At 33.8% G+C, this 14,022-nt stretch overlaps 1 protein-coding gene across 6 annotated transcripts in view; it reads right to left on the bottom strand.

Moving 5' to 3' along the window:
* Window positions 1-14,022, bottom strand: part of LOC118184939 (speckle-type POZ protein B-like) — a 136,374-nt gene that overhangs the window by 118,011 nt on the left and 4,341 nt on the right. The window lies entirely within an intron of this gene.

The raw sequence follows: 14,022 nt of genomic DNA, 5'->3' as shown, positions 1-14,022 counted from the left end.
TTTCACAGCAGCAAAAGAAATCAGCCTATAAGAAAGTCTATTGAAAGTTTTACCTTTTGTTTAATAAATCTGCTTTATGAATAAGTCACGTTTGTTTTGTTTCTGAACCTTTATTTGCCGGAGTTGGCATTATGCGCAATTTATGGGCATGAGTTATGTGGTATTACAGAAATTTCCGAGATGAAACATTCCAATGAAACGATGCGACACTAAGCATTCTTTTTTTTTTTTTTTTTTTTTAATCAGCCACAAATGAAATCAGAAAAGGTGATACATTTTCGAGCATATTTACTGAAAATTGTTATATTCGTTTTTCGCACATTCTTTGCAAAAAAGAAACACGACTCCAAACTGACAAGAGGCTTTCATGTGTTACAGCAATGTCCATGGAGAGGAAAACACAATACAAATGTATTAAGCCTTAATTTTAAACTCTTTATTTAAATACTTCTGTACTTACGAATTAGCGCACCGACCTTAACATAAACTGAAACACCATGCGCATAAACTACTTTTTTTTTTTTTTAATAAACAACACCGCCATTTTTTGTATGCGTTCTTTTCTAAGTTTCAATGGTATTTACAGACAAATCGTGATATTTATTGTCATAAACTGAATTTTAAAATATGCGCTTATGGGAATGGCCTGCAACAGAAAAGATTGGGATAAAATTTATGCATGAAAACAATATTTTGCCAAAAATAACTATAGGGAACAATTGCTTTGAATCTTTCTTAAAGCCCCGAAATTTTCAAAGCAGCAAAAGAAATCCGCCTATAAGCAAGTCTATTTATTTATTTTCAAGAAAAATACCTATTTTCAAAGTCAAAACATGTACGTAATCGTTATATATGTAAACGTTAAAATATGGGCCAAACAAGTCAAGCGGTAAAGTGGCTGAACACTGTAGTTCAGTCTGGGGGTTCCAATCCCTAAGCATGCGCGTTTTCGTGGTTTTCTTATGTGTAACTTGTACATGAACCAGTTTCCATTAAAAGTCCTCCACGAAGGTAGCCTTTCACTTAGACAGATAACTCTTGAGCGTTTTTTCGTAATCAAATAAACCAAACCGTTAAAATATGCATGTAATAATTAAACGTTAAAATACTGTTCGTATACAATAAATATTTTTTTGAAAATATAGTCTCTTCAGTAAAAAATCAAGATGCACCACGGTGGTTGCGCTAATACGTTAAGTCTCAATACACATTGCAAGAATAAACAGCCATTTATTAACCGTTATGCAGAAATTAGCATCGTAGGTTTCGCAAATATTTTGGATTGCATTTTCCTACATGTTAGATGTGTTTGCTATTCTTTCGTCCCCCTCCCTTCAACCCTCAAAATCTATTTAACAATTTCTATTTAACTACTGGGAAGGGTTCAATAATGGCATGGCTATTCATTGCTCATGCAAAAAATAAATGCTTTTCAACAATACTTTTAAAATTACCACTTCAGTGAAAATAAACTGAAAGCTTATTAACCAATTCAGAAGTCAAACAACAAAAATCAGCGTTATACCTACAAAATTTTCACAGGACTAGTTTCGATGGTTTTACCGAACCATCATCTTCAGCTGCAAAACCGCAAATGAACAGGATAGGAAATAATGATTAGATAAGATAAGAAAGCCTGGACAAGAATAAGCAAGTGGCGCCATCTGTTGGCGAAACCAGAACTAAAACACAATTTCTCTAAAAGCCGAAGGCAAATTTGGATTGGAATTAGGATCGTTAACTAGAACAGAAAGATTTTTATGAATGTGAAATGCCTCTAGAAAATCCAGTTCTCCAATGGAAGATGTTTTTTGAATAATTTTGGCAGCAGAAAAATTGAAAGTGTGATTTTCGGACCAACAATGTTGAGCAACAGAAGACCTCTGTGTTTCCTTTTTTCTAACATATGCCTCATGTTCTTTGACGCGAAATTTTAAGGCTCTCTTAGTTTGGCCAATGTAAATTAAACCACACTGGCAAGGAATCCTATAAATACCCCAGGAATTCATATCCGGAATGGGGTCCTTGAGTATAGAAGTTGGAATTTTATTGATGGGAGAAAAAACAACCCGAAAGTTAAATTTCTGCAAAATATGTGCAACTTTATAGCTAATTGATGGAAAGAAGGGAATGACAACAGAATTTTTATAATCTCCTAAAATAAGAGTGTGGCTTTTAGTGTGTTGAGATGAGAATTTTTTAACTGCTTGATTAATAATGTTCTGCTGTTTTGTGTGTACTTTATTATTGCTCAGTTAATTTAGTTTGATTTTCTGCATTGTTTATCATGCCTTCATCCGTTAATCGTTTCACTAAATTACGCCTGAAACGGCAAAAATTCCTGAATCATCTTGACTTTTTACTTAAATGTAAATGTAAAAAATTGATCCCCAATTTTATTCAAATCAAAACTAATCAAAAACTTTCGAGTCGCGTTTCAAGAATTCTGTTAAATTGCAAGCTTGCCTTACTTCGGTCCGTGATAAGGGATACACGTCAACAATTGTCCAAAGTTGAACATGAACTCTATAAGCTTCATCTGGAACTCGCTAAATCATATCCAAAATTCACTGGCCTTGAGCAAAAGTCTTGGTCTAGAACGGAGAATGCAGTTAACCGTCATAAAAACACCCTTGCAGTTAAATTCGAAAAACTTCTTTTACAGTCTTCCAGTTCAAGTAGTTCAAAAAATCTTCCCATTGTAAACATCAAGCCAATAGTTAATATTTCTAATGTTAGTCTTTCAGAAGAACAAAACAGAATTCTAAAATGTAATTTTAACTTCTCACAAACCTGTAAACCCTCGATTCCAAAGATTTTGGCTCCTATCGAAAAAGCTTTCAAGTTCAGTAAAGTTTCAGATTCACAGAAAGAAATGATTAGGCATCTTATCGCTCATAATGTGAAATTCAATAATAAACCTTTGAAACCAAATCTAATTGCGAGAGAAAGAGCTACAATGCGCGAAATTCATTCTTATTATCATTTCAAAGGCCGACAAAGGTGGCCAGATAGTCGTCATGGATAAGAACACTTACATCGATGGTGTCACTAAACTCTTAAACGAAGGACCATATAATCCGATCCCTAAAGATCCTTCACCTTCGGACTTATCCAAAATAAAAACTGCGATCAAATCTTCGCAAATCATTTCAAGCAACTTAAAACATTCGCTTATCCCATCTGTTGCGAATTGTGCCAGATTATATGCTCTTCCCAAAATTCATAAAAGTGGTATTCCTTTCCGCCCTATTGTATCAAATTTAGGTACTGCCTCGTATCCTTTAGCTAAATATTTAGTTTCTAGATTTTCCACTCTATTAGACAATAACATTTACACCATAAAAAATTCAATAGAGTTTGTAAAAAAGGTTAAAAACATTTCTCCTAGTAATTTACTCATGGTTTCTTTTGATGTAAAATCATTATTCACCAATGTCCCAGTGGAGGGTGCATTAAGATGTCTAGAAACCAGACTTCGCGAATTTCATTTCTCTTGCATCGAAATTGATGAGCTAATTTCTCTCACTCAACTCTGTTTGAAACAAACACATTTTGTTTTCCAAAATAAATATTACAAGCAAACTGAGGGATTAGCCATGGGAAGTCCCCTCAGTCCCATCCTGGCTGATATCTACATGCATTATTATGAATCAAAATTGTTTGAAACTTTAAACTTCCCGGCATGGTTCCGCTACGTAGACGATACTTTTACCCTGTTTGAAGGTAATAAAGATGATTTAAATAAAGTTCTTTCAACAATGAATTCTATTGATCCTACTATTCAGTTCACTTTTGAACTTGAGACTTGCAATTCTCTTCCGTTTCTCGACATTCTGGTCACACGTAACACATCCAACTTCAGTACTACAGTTTACCGTAAACCTTCATCGGTTTGCCTTCCACCACACTTTAAATCATGTCATCCGACTAAACAAAAGTTAGCTTCATTTTATTCCTATGTTTTCCGTGCTCTTCAAGTTTGCTCCTCCAAACTAGCCCTTGATGAAGAACTAAATTATTTAAAAGCAATAGCTATTGACAGGGGCTTTTCACCCAACATTATTAATCAAGCAGTTAAAAAATTCTCATCTCAACACACTAAAAGCCACACTCTTATTTTAGGAGATTATAAAAATTCTGTTGTCATTCCCTTCTTTCCATCAATTAGCTATAAAGTTGCACATATTTTGCAGAAATTTAACTTTCGGGTTGTTTTTTCTCCCATCAATAAAATTCCAACTTCTATACTCAAGGACCCCATTCCGGATATGAATTCCTGGGGTATTTATAGGATTCCTTGCCAGTGTGGTTTAATTTACATTGGCCAAACTAAGAGAGCCTTAAAATTTCGCGTCAAAGAACATGAGGCATATGTTAGAAAAAAGGAAACACAGAGGTCTTCTGTTGCTCAACATTGTTGGTCCGAAAATCACACTTTCAATTTTTCTGCTGCCAAAATTATTCAAAAAACATCTTCCATTGGAGAACTGGATTTTCTAGAGGCATTTCACATTCATAAAAATCTTTCTGTTCTAGTTAACGATCCTAATTCCAATGCAAATTTGCCTTCGGCTTCTAGAGAAATTGTGTTTTAGTTCTGGTTTCGCCAACAGATGGCGCCACTTGCTTATTCTTGTCCAGGCTTTCTTATCTTATCTAATCATTATTTCCTATCTTGTTCATTTGCGGTTTTGCAGCTGAAGATGATGGTTCGGTAAAACCATCGAAACTAGTCCTGTGAAAATTTTGTAGGTATAACGCTGATTTTTGTTGTTTGACTTCTGAATTTGTATTTGTTCGGCGTGTTATTGTGACTTATTAACCAATTTCATTACCTAAATCTCATTGTAAATCCGGGAGCAAATCGAACTTCGCAGATCTAGTGGCTGACTAATGTTCTTTTAGAAATTATTCACACTTCTAAACATTACGCAGACAGGATGACAGGGCAGCAGACTATTTTTGAAGAGGAAAAATGTTAGCAGGTTTCGCAACAATAAACGAACAGCAACTGCAACAGCGCTATGATCATGCGCAACACTCACGAAAGTTCACGAATTAAAGGAAAATGGAAGGATCCTTAAGATCTAGGACGCGTTTGGTATTGCATCATGTTTAAATTTTTGATCAGTACCACTAATTGATCAAGAAACACGTGGTATCCTGAATATTATGAAAAAACAGAATTTTTGAATTTAAGTTAATGCCTGCGCTTCACAGAGAAACACGTGTAGACGTGAAACAGTTGCGCAAAACTAAAGGGAACTGCCTGTTTTCACTCAGGGATAAATAGTCTTTTAAAGTCCTGGTTTTCACCAAGGAGGTTAGAATAGAAGGAGGGAGAGTTCGCAGTTTCCTCCATTATCGGGGAATGAAACTCCACGGAACAAGCAGCGTCCATGTTTGTTACTTCAAAACATTGCAATACGGTAGTGAAACGTACGTGTTTGTAAGCTGTTCTATGCATACATTTTCCAGTAAAAATATGTTGAATTTATAATGAAATGCTTCGCTATTGTTATTTTTTTGTTTTAAAGTTATAAAGATGATACCTGTAATTTACTAAGTACAGAAAATCATTAAGAAATATTTCGAAATCTAAATGCATGTGCATAACATTAAAGCCTTTAAAAATTATTATTCTGCATAATTTCAAGAATTTGTTTAGGTTTTATTAGCAACTTCTCGGGTATTATACATTCCAATTGTTTCTTTAAGAAGTGATATTTCTGATTTATTCCCAATATTATTATAATTTATTAAAGAATCATTTTTACCTGAAATTAATAACAGATAATTATCTAAAAAAATGGTAACATGTTGCTTTTTTTTTTAAATGAAAGTTTTAAATCGATTCTTTTCACAACCAATAACCTTATATCAACAAGAAAATAAATATTAATAAAATAAAACAGATTTATGTCAATTCAATGATTTCAGTTTATGCGCGTTTCATATTTATGAATCTCACAGAAATTACCTTGAAATATCTTTCCACATGTTCAATTGTGTAAATAATTTACTTACATTTATCGCTATACTGCCCAGAAATTTGTAAGCTTATGCAAAATCATTTTAACAACAGAACAGTTTATATTGATCAAATGCACAAATTATATTCGTAACAGTTCACAAAACTTAAGAATGAATAGTAATTAATACATAAAGAAAAGCGTTGCTTTATTTAACACCTTCACAATTCATAAAAATAGTAACAATTGATTTCTTACTTTTCATGAAAATTATAAAACGAATTATCTAAGCATTCAAATTATACAGTTTAAATTCTAGCATATATCATTGTATGTTAAGGAACGAAGATACCAACTGTAAGCAAAAACATTAAAATGTATTTAACATGTTTCGATTATAATTAAGTCATTTTTGTCACATCAGGAAAGAAAACAACATGGCATTGTGATATTTTTTAACATATTTATAAAATTGCATAAAAAAAAGAAAATCAATACTTACGAGTGAACAGTAATCCCAGGAATATTTTTCGAAAATTTATTTGTGCATCCATATGCAATATAAGCTGACATGCTTCAAAAAGAGAAGGGAAAAAAAATGTTACAATTACAGACTTCCTTGCACAAGTCACAGTGATAACAGTAACATGGCCGTCAAGCTTCACCTTTTAAGTTGAACCTTCCCTCCTTCTATTCTAACCTCCTTGGTTTTCACTACCAATTCCATACAGCTGAGCAGACTATCTATCCCCCATAGTGGTTAGTGACCCTGACTGCTGTAGGGATGGGCCCGGCAGCCACCTATCAGGTGCTTCCATAATGAAATGGCCGCCACTTCCAACCCTTATAGTGGCGCAAGGCCCGGCCATTGAAAAGAAAATAAATAAAACTACATATAGCTGACAACCTTGAAATATGGAAAACTGGCGATTCTCTTGGGGACGGGACAAAGAAGTTTCAGAGTTTCACGGTGAAGCCATTTTAAAACTGATTACAGTTACTTGAACTATTTATAAGATTCTGATATAAAATATATTAATATCTAATTATAATCTAAATTTTATGTCCTTTGGGTAATTTTATTGCGTAATTTTTCTCACACTTTTATACCGAGAATTTTTCTCACACTTTTATACCGAGGTGAGGCATTTATTTAACAAAGTATGATTAAATACGATGGAATTAATAAATTGGCACTTAAGTATTAACGCAACCACCTTTGCAAAAGTCATCAAATTTTCAGCATGTGCCATACTCTGGCAACCAGTGCGAATTACGATTTTTCCGGCAATGAAGCTCATAACAATTTTTTAGTCAAGCAACGCCGCTATTTTCATATGCGTTCTTTTTTGTTGTATTCCAAGTTCGAACGGGTTTTATAAACAAATCGTGATATTTTTTTGCCTTAAACGTAGTTTTAAAATACGAGTTTGTAGAATTTGCCATCAATGAGAAAAACCGCGGTAAAATTTCTGCAGGAATACAAATTTTTGCTGACAATTTTCTAAACGGAACAGCAAGGAAATGCGCTTCCTAATTAACCGCTGTTGTCAAGTTTTAGGAAGCTGAATCTCCTCAAATCTCTGATGTTTTAGCGAAAACAGATCGCTGTGTATTTCGAGAGAACAGAGCAAAAAAAATGCAGAGAGATTTGAATAAGAACGTGTTTTACTTTTTCAATGTATCACATAATCCTTATTTAATAATTAAAATTCGTATTTTAAATTACTAAAGTACGTTTTTCTTTTTATATGGTGATAATGTTTACCGACTTACTATAAATATCGATAGTTTGGAAATCTTTCTAAAAACAAAAGGTGCAAAAACTAACAGCTTACACCCAATAAGCAACTTCTACCTCATAATCTTATAACTATTTAATAAATTAAATAAATCGGCCAGTTAAGGAAAGGCATTTTAGACTGCAGTTACAGAAAATCAGCTGCCTGCTTTTCCATGGCTAGGAATTAGAATGAATTATGCAAAGCACGCTAGGGCTATTCGACATATTATGAGAGCTGCCTTTGTGAAAGACTTAATAGAAATTTGCCTATATGTAACAGACAAACTGCTGAAACTTCCTGCAGTCAACCCGTAACAGAGAAACTGCTGAAACTTCCTACAGTCAACCCGTTCAACTGCTGAGAAGAGAATTTCATTAAGTGCATATTCGTGTCGCAACCATGGAAATGGCCAATAGCAATAGACAAACAAGGTTATGCTCTTTTCAATGTTAAAGTCACTTACTCAAGTGGGAGAAATGAAGACAAAAAAACGAGTAGTTGCTTTTGAGTCCATCAGTAACGTCACACAAGAGCAAACTTTCGGAGTGTCTTCAAAGATGGGCCATTCCTTCCTTACCGACAGAACTTTTAGTGTCGACCAAGGAAATCTGTATCAGCCTTCAAAAACATCACTGCATGAGTGACCCAGGGTTCCTGTTTTGCGCCCATTCTCTACCTGTTTAACGTAATCGATTTTTCCATAGATAAAGAGGATCATAACTATGTTAGTTTGCCGATGATACGGTGGATCCAACCCAATAATGCCATTTCCAAACTCTAGGATTTTATTTAGATGTTGAGTATTGGTGTAGAAAACGGTGAATCAGTGTAAATGCTTCAAAGCTCCTATTGGTAAGGAGGCGCAAGATTAGGAAAACAGCATAGAACAACCTCTATTCGAAAAAATTGTGAACTGTATTAATAATGTAAGTTATCTAGGGGTTGTTAGCATTAACCAAAGTGTCACATCGACTTGTCATATTAAGCACGTTATAGGAAAAGACTGTGGTATCGCCAACCAACTTTCTGTACTCCTTGGAAATTACTCTGGACTATCTCTCAACAAAAAGAGAAGGACATACCTATGCATTATAAGACCAATTCTATGCTACGCATCTGCAGCCTGGGCCTCAACCTGAAAGGCAGACTTCTACAAACTTCAGGTAGTACAAAATCAGATTCCGAGATGAACATGCTCATTACCTGATTAGAAAAAAACTGATCCATGACGACTTGAATTCGACTATTAGTTAAACTTAATTAGCGTTTCTTAAAAACTGGTCTTAGCTGTGATACTGCAAATTTTTCATAAGTCCTCAGTTACCAAATCATACCGCATGACAATTTGATCAGACCATTTGCTGCACACAATTATTATGGATCACAACTTTGTAAACTAGCTTTGACTGCCAATGTTTACTTAATTCCTTGCGCAGCGTGACTTGTCTCTTGCCCCTTTCCATGACTGGCATAAATGCAGTACAGTAGACAATGGTATCCCCACTTTCTTGACGGTTCTTGGAATTTCACCTGCTAGCTCATCAAAGTCATGTGTCCCCAGAGGCTTAACTTTCTAATCTACCTTATTCTAGAGCCACATAAACAACTTCATAATCCGTATCTAAAATGGACCAGAGACAGACAGATCCTTGGGTGCTTTGCCATAATCAAATAAATCAAACCTAAAACAACCAATAGATTTCACCGCAAAATTAGCTCACGTGATGTTAAAGAGTTCGCATGAAAGGTCTTAAGTTAGAAGTGTTTTAAATAAATAATAAGTGTAATAAACTGTCGTGTAATCACGCCTCTTATTTAATTGAAGTTTCTCAATAGCTTCTGGTTTTACAGATTAGAACTTAAATCATTTCAATTTCAATGTAATGATTGAGAAGCTTAAAATTCTCCCACCCAACAGTTGAAGTTTATATGTTTTTTTAATGCCATTGTTTATAACGAAGAAGTTATAGAATATAGATAATGCTATAGAGTATAGATAATGCTATATAGAACATACTTGCTAATACCTATTAGCAAATATGTTCGGCTAAAACAAAGTCTCCTTCTAGAACATTGGGTTAGAGTTGACTTTAAGGTACCCCTTGTATTATCGCCAAGTTGCTGTTTCATTTACCGCCAAGTTGTTGTATCATTTATGGTAACCTGAGTAGTTAAATGTTATGGAAACCCTATTGTGACGTAATCGTTTGCATTATTCTGGGAAATTTTGAATCAAGGGATGTTTTGCAAGGGCTTTTGTGGTGTGTGTTGCTTAGGAAGTACATTGCTTGTTTCATAGCTTAGACGATACAATGGCTGAATGTAGTAGGATTAATTTGAAGTTTCTGTACGATTTGGAACGAAAGGGGGAAAAGTGCATTAATTGACTGGTGTGTAAATAAAGGTTTACTTAGTAGCCATAGTCCGGAACTACGTAGTATATTTTTTAGTCTTTGTTTTTGTGAATTTCTGTGGCGACGCCGATATACGGATTGAAGTTCAGATAACTTTAGAAAATTTTTGGATGCTGTTAAGGAATTTTGTGTGCCACAGACTGAAGAACGAATTTCTAAATAAGGTAAGGGAATATTTGCTTTGTGTAGTGCTAAAATACATAACAGGTTTTTCCTTTTTTGTGTTATTTTATTGTTTGGTTTAAAATGTAGTTTATTGAGATTGCGTATTTTTTGTTTGCCTCTACTGTAGAATTGGGTGCTCCTTTGACTTTTTAAGTGAAAATTTATCGATGTGTACTTGGACAAACTCAAGGGAGTGCGTAAAGCATAGTTCGTGCAATTCCCTGATGTTTTTTAAGTGAAAATAGGTCGATGTGTACATGGATAAAGTCAAGGGAGTGCACAATGCCATTTTTGTGCAATTCGGGGATTTTTTTAAGTGAAAATCAGTCGATGTGTACATGGATACAGAGTTTGTGGAATTTTTTTACTTGCGTAGCGGCAATTTTTGCGCCAAAAATCGCCGCTACGCAAGCCAAAATAACAAGTCAAAGAATTGCACAAACTCGGTATCCCATGTACCGCCAAGTTCTGCCAAGGGGTACCCTAAAATATTCTTTTACCGAGCAGTATAATAATATAAAGAATTCCGATAAATTTAGTTTCTTGAGGAGAGGAAACAAAAACTCGTTTTCTGAAGAACTGCAGAGAACTAATATGTATTCATATTCTTTCTGAATTTAATTAATCAGATACCCAAATCTTCCTATATACCGCTGTAATTTTAGATATTTCGCAAATAAAGTTAAATAACAAAATTTTCTTGTCATTTACAAATCGGCGTCAAAATTCTCATGAAACAAGTTTGGCAGTTGACAAATTATCGCGAACCCACTGGTCTAATGTTTGAAGCAGAGCTTAAATTGCGCCGGAGACCGGCTCCGGCACTTCTTAGTTTTTGGGATAAATCATAATTCTTGGTGAAGCGCACAGGAGCCCTAAATAAGAAGGCTCCGGCACTTCTTTTACGTAACTGGAACAACAATTTCAGTAGAAATATGATCCCAAAAATTTTATTTTTTGCAATAAAATTGTATTAAAATTCGCTTCTTAAATTTTTGTTTATCTCTTTACATTTTATTTAATTTTAATCATTTAAATAAATAATTATTAATTAATCTAATAAAATAATAATTGATAAATAGTGATTATTAATATTGATTAAATACTTATTAATTAATTTGATAATAATTAACTATATAATTTAAAAATTATTAATGATTTTAATAGTCCTTTTATTTATTTATTTTTCTTCCTCTTTGCTGACAGCCTTCCATAGAGCTCCGGCACTTCTAATTTTAGCAACTAAGCCCTGATTTGAAGTCCCTCTCAGAGTTGTGATAATAATGTGCAGTTAGGTTTGCTGCCGGGTATAGATGCCTGGGCGAGATACCAGCGTTTTTAAAGTTTTAACCACTATAGCCAGTTATTAAATAGATTACATCGTAAAACATCCATATTTACTTCAAATAAATTAACATTTAATCGGATTACTTAATTACACATGAAATAAATTAAATACAAGATCAGTAATTTTAAATGCGTACAGTACAATCCGTTTGCGGGGAAGAGAAGAAAACGAAAGTAAGAAAAGAAAATTATTACGCAAATTTATAACAGGGTGCCGGAAAAGAACATCAAATGAAATGGACAGCGTAATAAAACAGGTTATTTAATTTCAAATGATGTTATGCAAGAATATCTGCCTGGGGGAATAATGCTTCCTCGGAGAATCTTTCAGGCGAATGACTCGTATGCATAAACAAAGAAGGAAAACGTGGAAACAGCGGTCTGAGAAGGGCAAGGATTCTTGTGATAGAATCAGTCGCATTCAGTATTTTTATCCGCCCTAATATGGTACGGAAAGGAGCAGCAAATTTTATTTGATGTGCATGCCTACACTTTTCTGCATGAATCTCGGACACATCTTCAGACATATATCATGCCACAGCACTCATTTTTCTGAGTTTATGCGCCCTTGACGAAATAAAACATCTTCAAATATATATATATGTGTGTGTCTGTATTTGTGCGCGTAAAAAAAAAAAAAAAAAAAAAAAAAGTGTTTACATCGATTTACACTAGCATGAGGAGGATGAAAGGAAAACCGTAATGAAATTCTTACATTGCAGTAGCACTCACGAGTACAGTTGATTCTAAATTTGGCCACAAGCGAGAATATACACCAAGCCGGAAACTATTACTCAGCCGGATTCCAGCAATTATTCTGTTGTTTATGGTTTGGAAAGGCACTAAAACTAGTACCGGGAAGATTTGTTATGAATGAACTTTTTTTAAACATCATAACGATCTGAAGTGTGAAAGCAAACTTCTGACGATTTGAAATACATTTAAGCAAAGAAACGAGTACAATAAATAAACTACTATATTATATGTTGTACATTTTCAAAATTAGTACTGTAAATAAATACAAAACAGGGGTTTGGATATTATTCAGGAAGTAACTTCGAATGCTACAACTCTAGTATAACGATGACATCACCGTCTTTGAAAACAATGATTCTGCTGACGCTCTGAAAAAATAATATTGTCTATTGTTCTTCGAAATCACATTTTACATTGAGAGCCATATGCAATAAATAGTCATTATTTACACACCCTGTAATGATATGCGATTTGAATCACAAGTGCTCGTTTTTAGATGATCACTTTAATGATCACACCAGAGCTTAATTCCTAATTACCGGAGAATTTTGAAAGGCTGTCAGAAAAGTTAAACAAAATTAAATCAATAAAATAATGAATAATGTACAATAAAATCTAAATAAATAAAATACGTTATACTAAGAATACTAAATGTATTTAGAGACCTTTCATTTGGATCCCCTAGCTGAAGTCACACCGTAACTCATACTGAGAAGCCTCAAACTGAAACTCATAAACCGAAACTCGCAAGCAGAGCCTACCGAAGCTGGGCTTTGGTGGAATTTCTGTCATGATATGCAAAACTGACATTTTCATCCTCTGTCACGCTGTATTAATGCATTTCTATTTAACATAATTTTAGAAAATTAACTCGTTCAGATTGCGTTTACTAAAGAAAGTTGAAACAAAATATTATTAACAAGCATGCATATATGTTCGATCTGACAGCTTATTTTGAATATGACAAAGAACAGCAGGTTATGTTATAAAACACAAATACTATAATGTTTACCAAAAAAAAGTTAAAGCGATGATTCCCCCTCCCCCCCCCAAAAAAAAAGGATAAAAGAAAAACAAATATTTTTAGAAACGTACAAAAGAAAATTTTAGAGACACATCTTGCAGCTAATTTTGAAATTATAGGATTAATATTTACAAGAATCCTAGTTTAAAACTGAACTCCAACAAGTATTAGTTTTTGCTTTTTAGTAGCTGACACCGATTTGATAACAATACATTTACTAATTTAGAAGCTTATCTTAAGCCAATTACATGTGCATGCACAAACTTTATAAAATTGAAAAACTGACGTAAACGTTATGGCACTGCGTAACCAACAGTCGCATACGTTTAAATCGATGTTCGTATTTATTTACTTAATCCTGCTTTATGACAGTATTTCTCTATGTCTCTTAGCTATTCATGCCTAACAAAAGTAATAAAACAGTACGATCACATATTAAAACTAAATTACAAAGCAGATTTAACGTTAATTATGAAACTTATGTTCGGCAAATAGTACGTTAACGCTAAAATATATAATTAAGCAAGCGGACAATTGCAAATATGTGGTAGCACTTA

This window comes from Stegodyphus dumicola, chromosome X2 (assembly GCF_044657685.1).
Source record: "Stegodyphus dumicola isolate Sdum_Otavi_A_Nest chromosome X2, ASM4465768v1".
Taxonomy (NCBI): Eukaryota; Metazoa; Arthropoda; class Arachnida; order Araneae; family Eresidae; genus Stegodyphus; species Stegodyphus dumicola.
The sequence above is the reverse complement of the archived record's forward strand: the minus strand, read 5'-3'. Positions and strand labels throughout refer to the sequence as shown.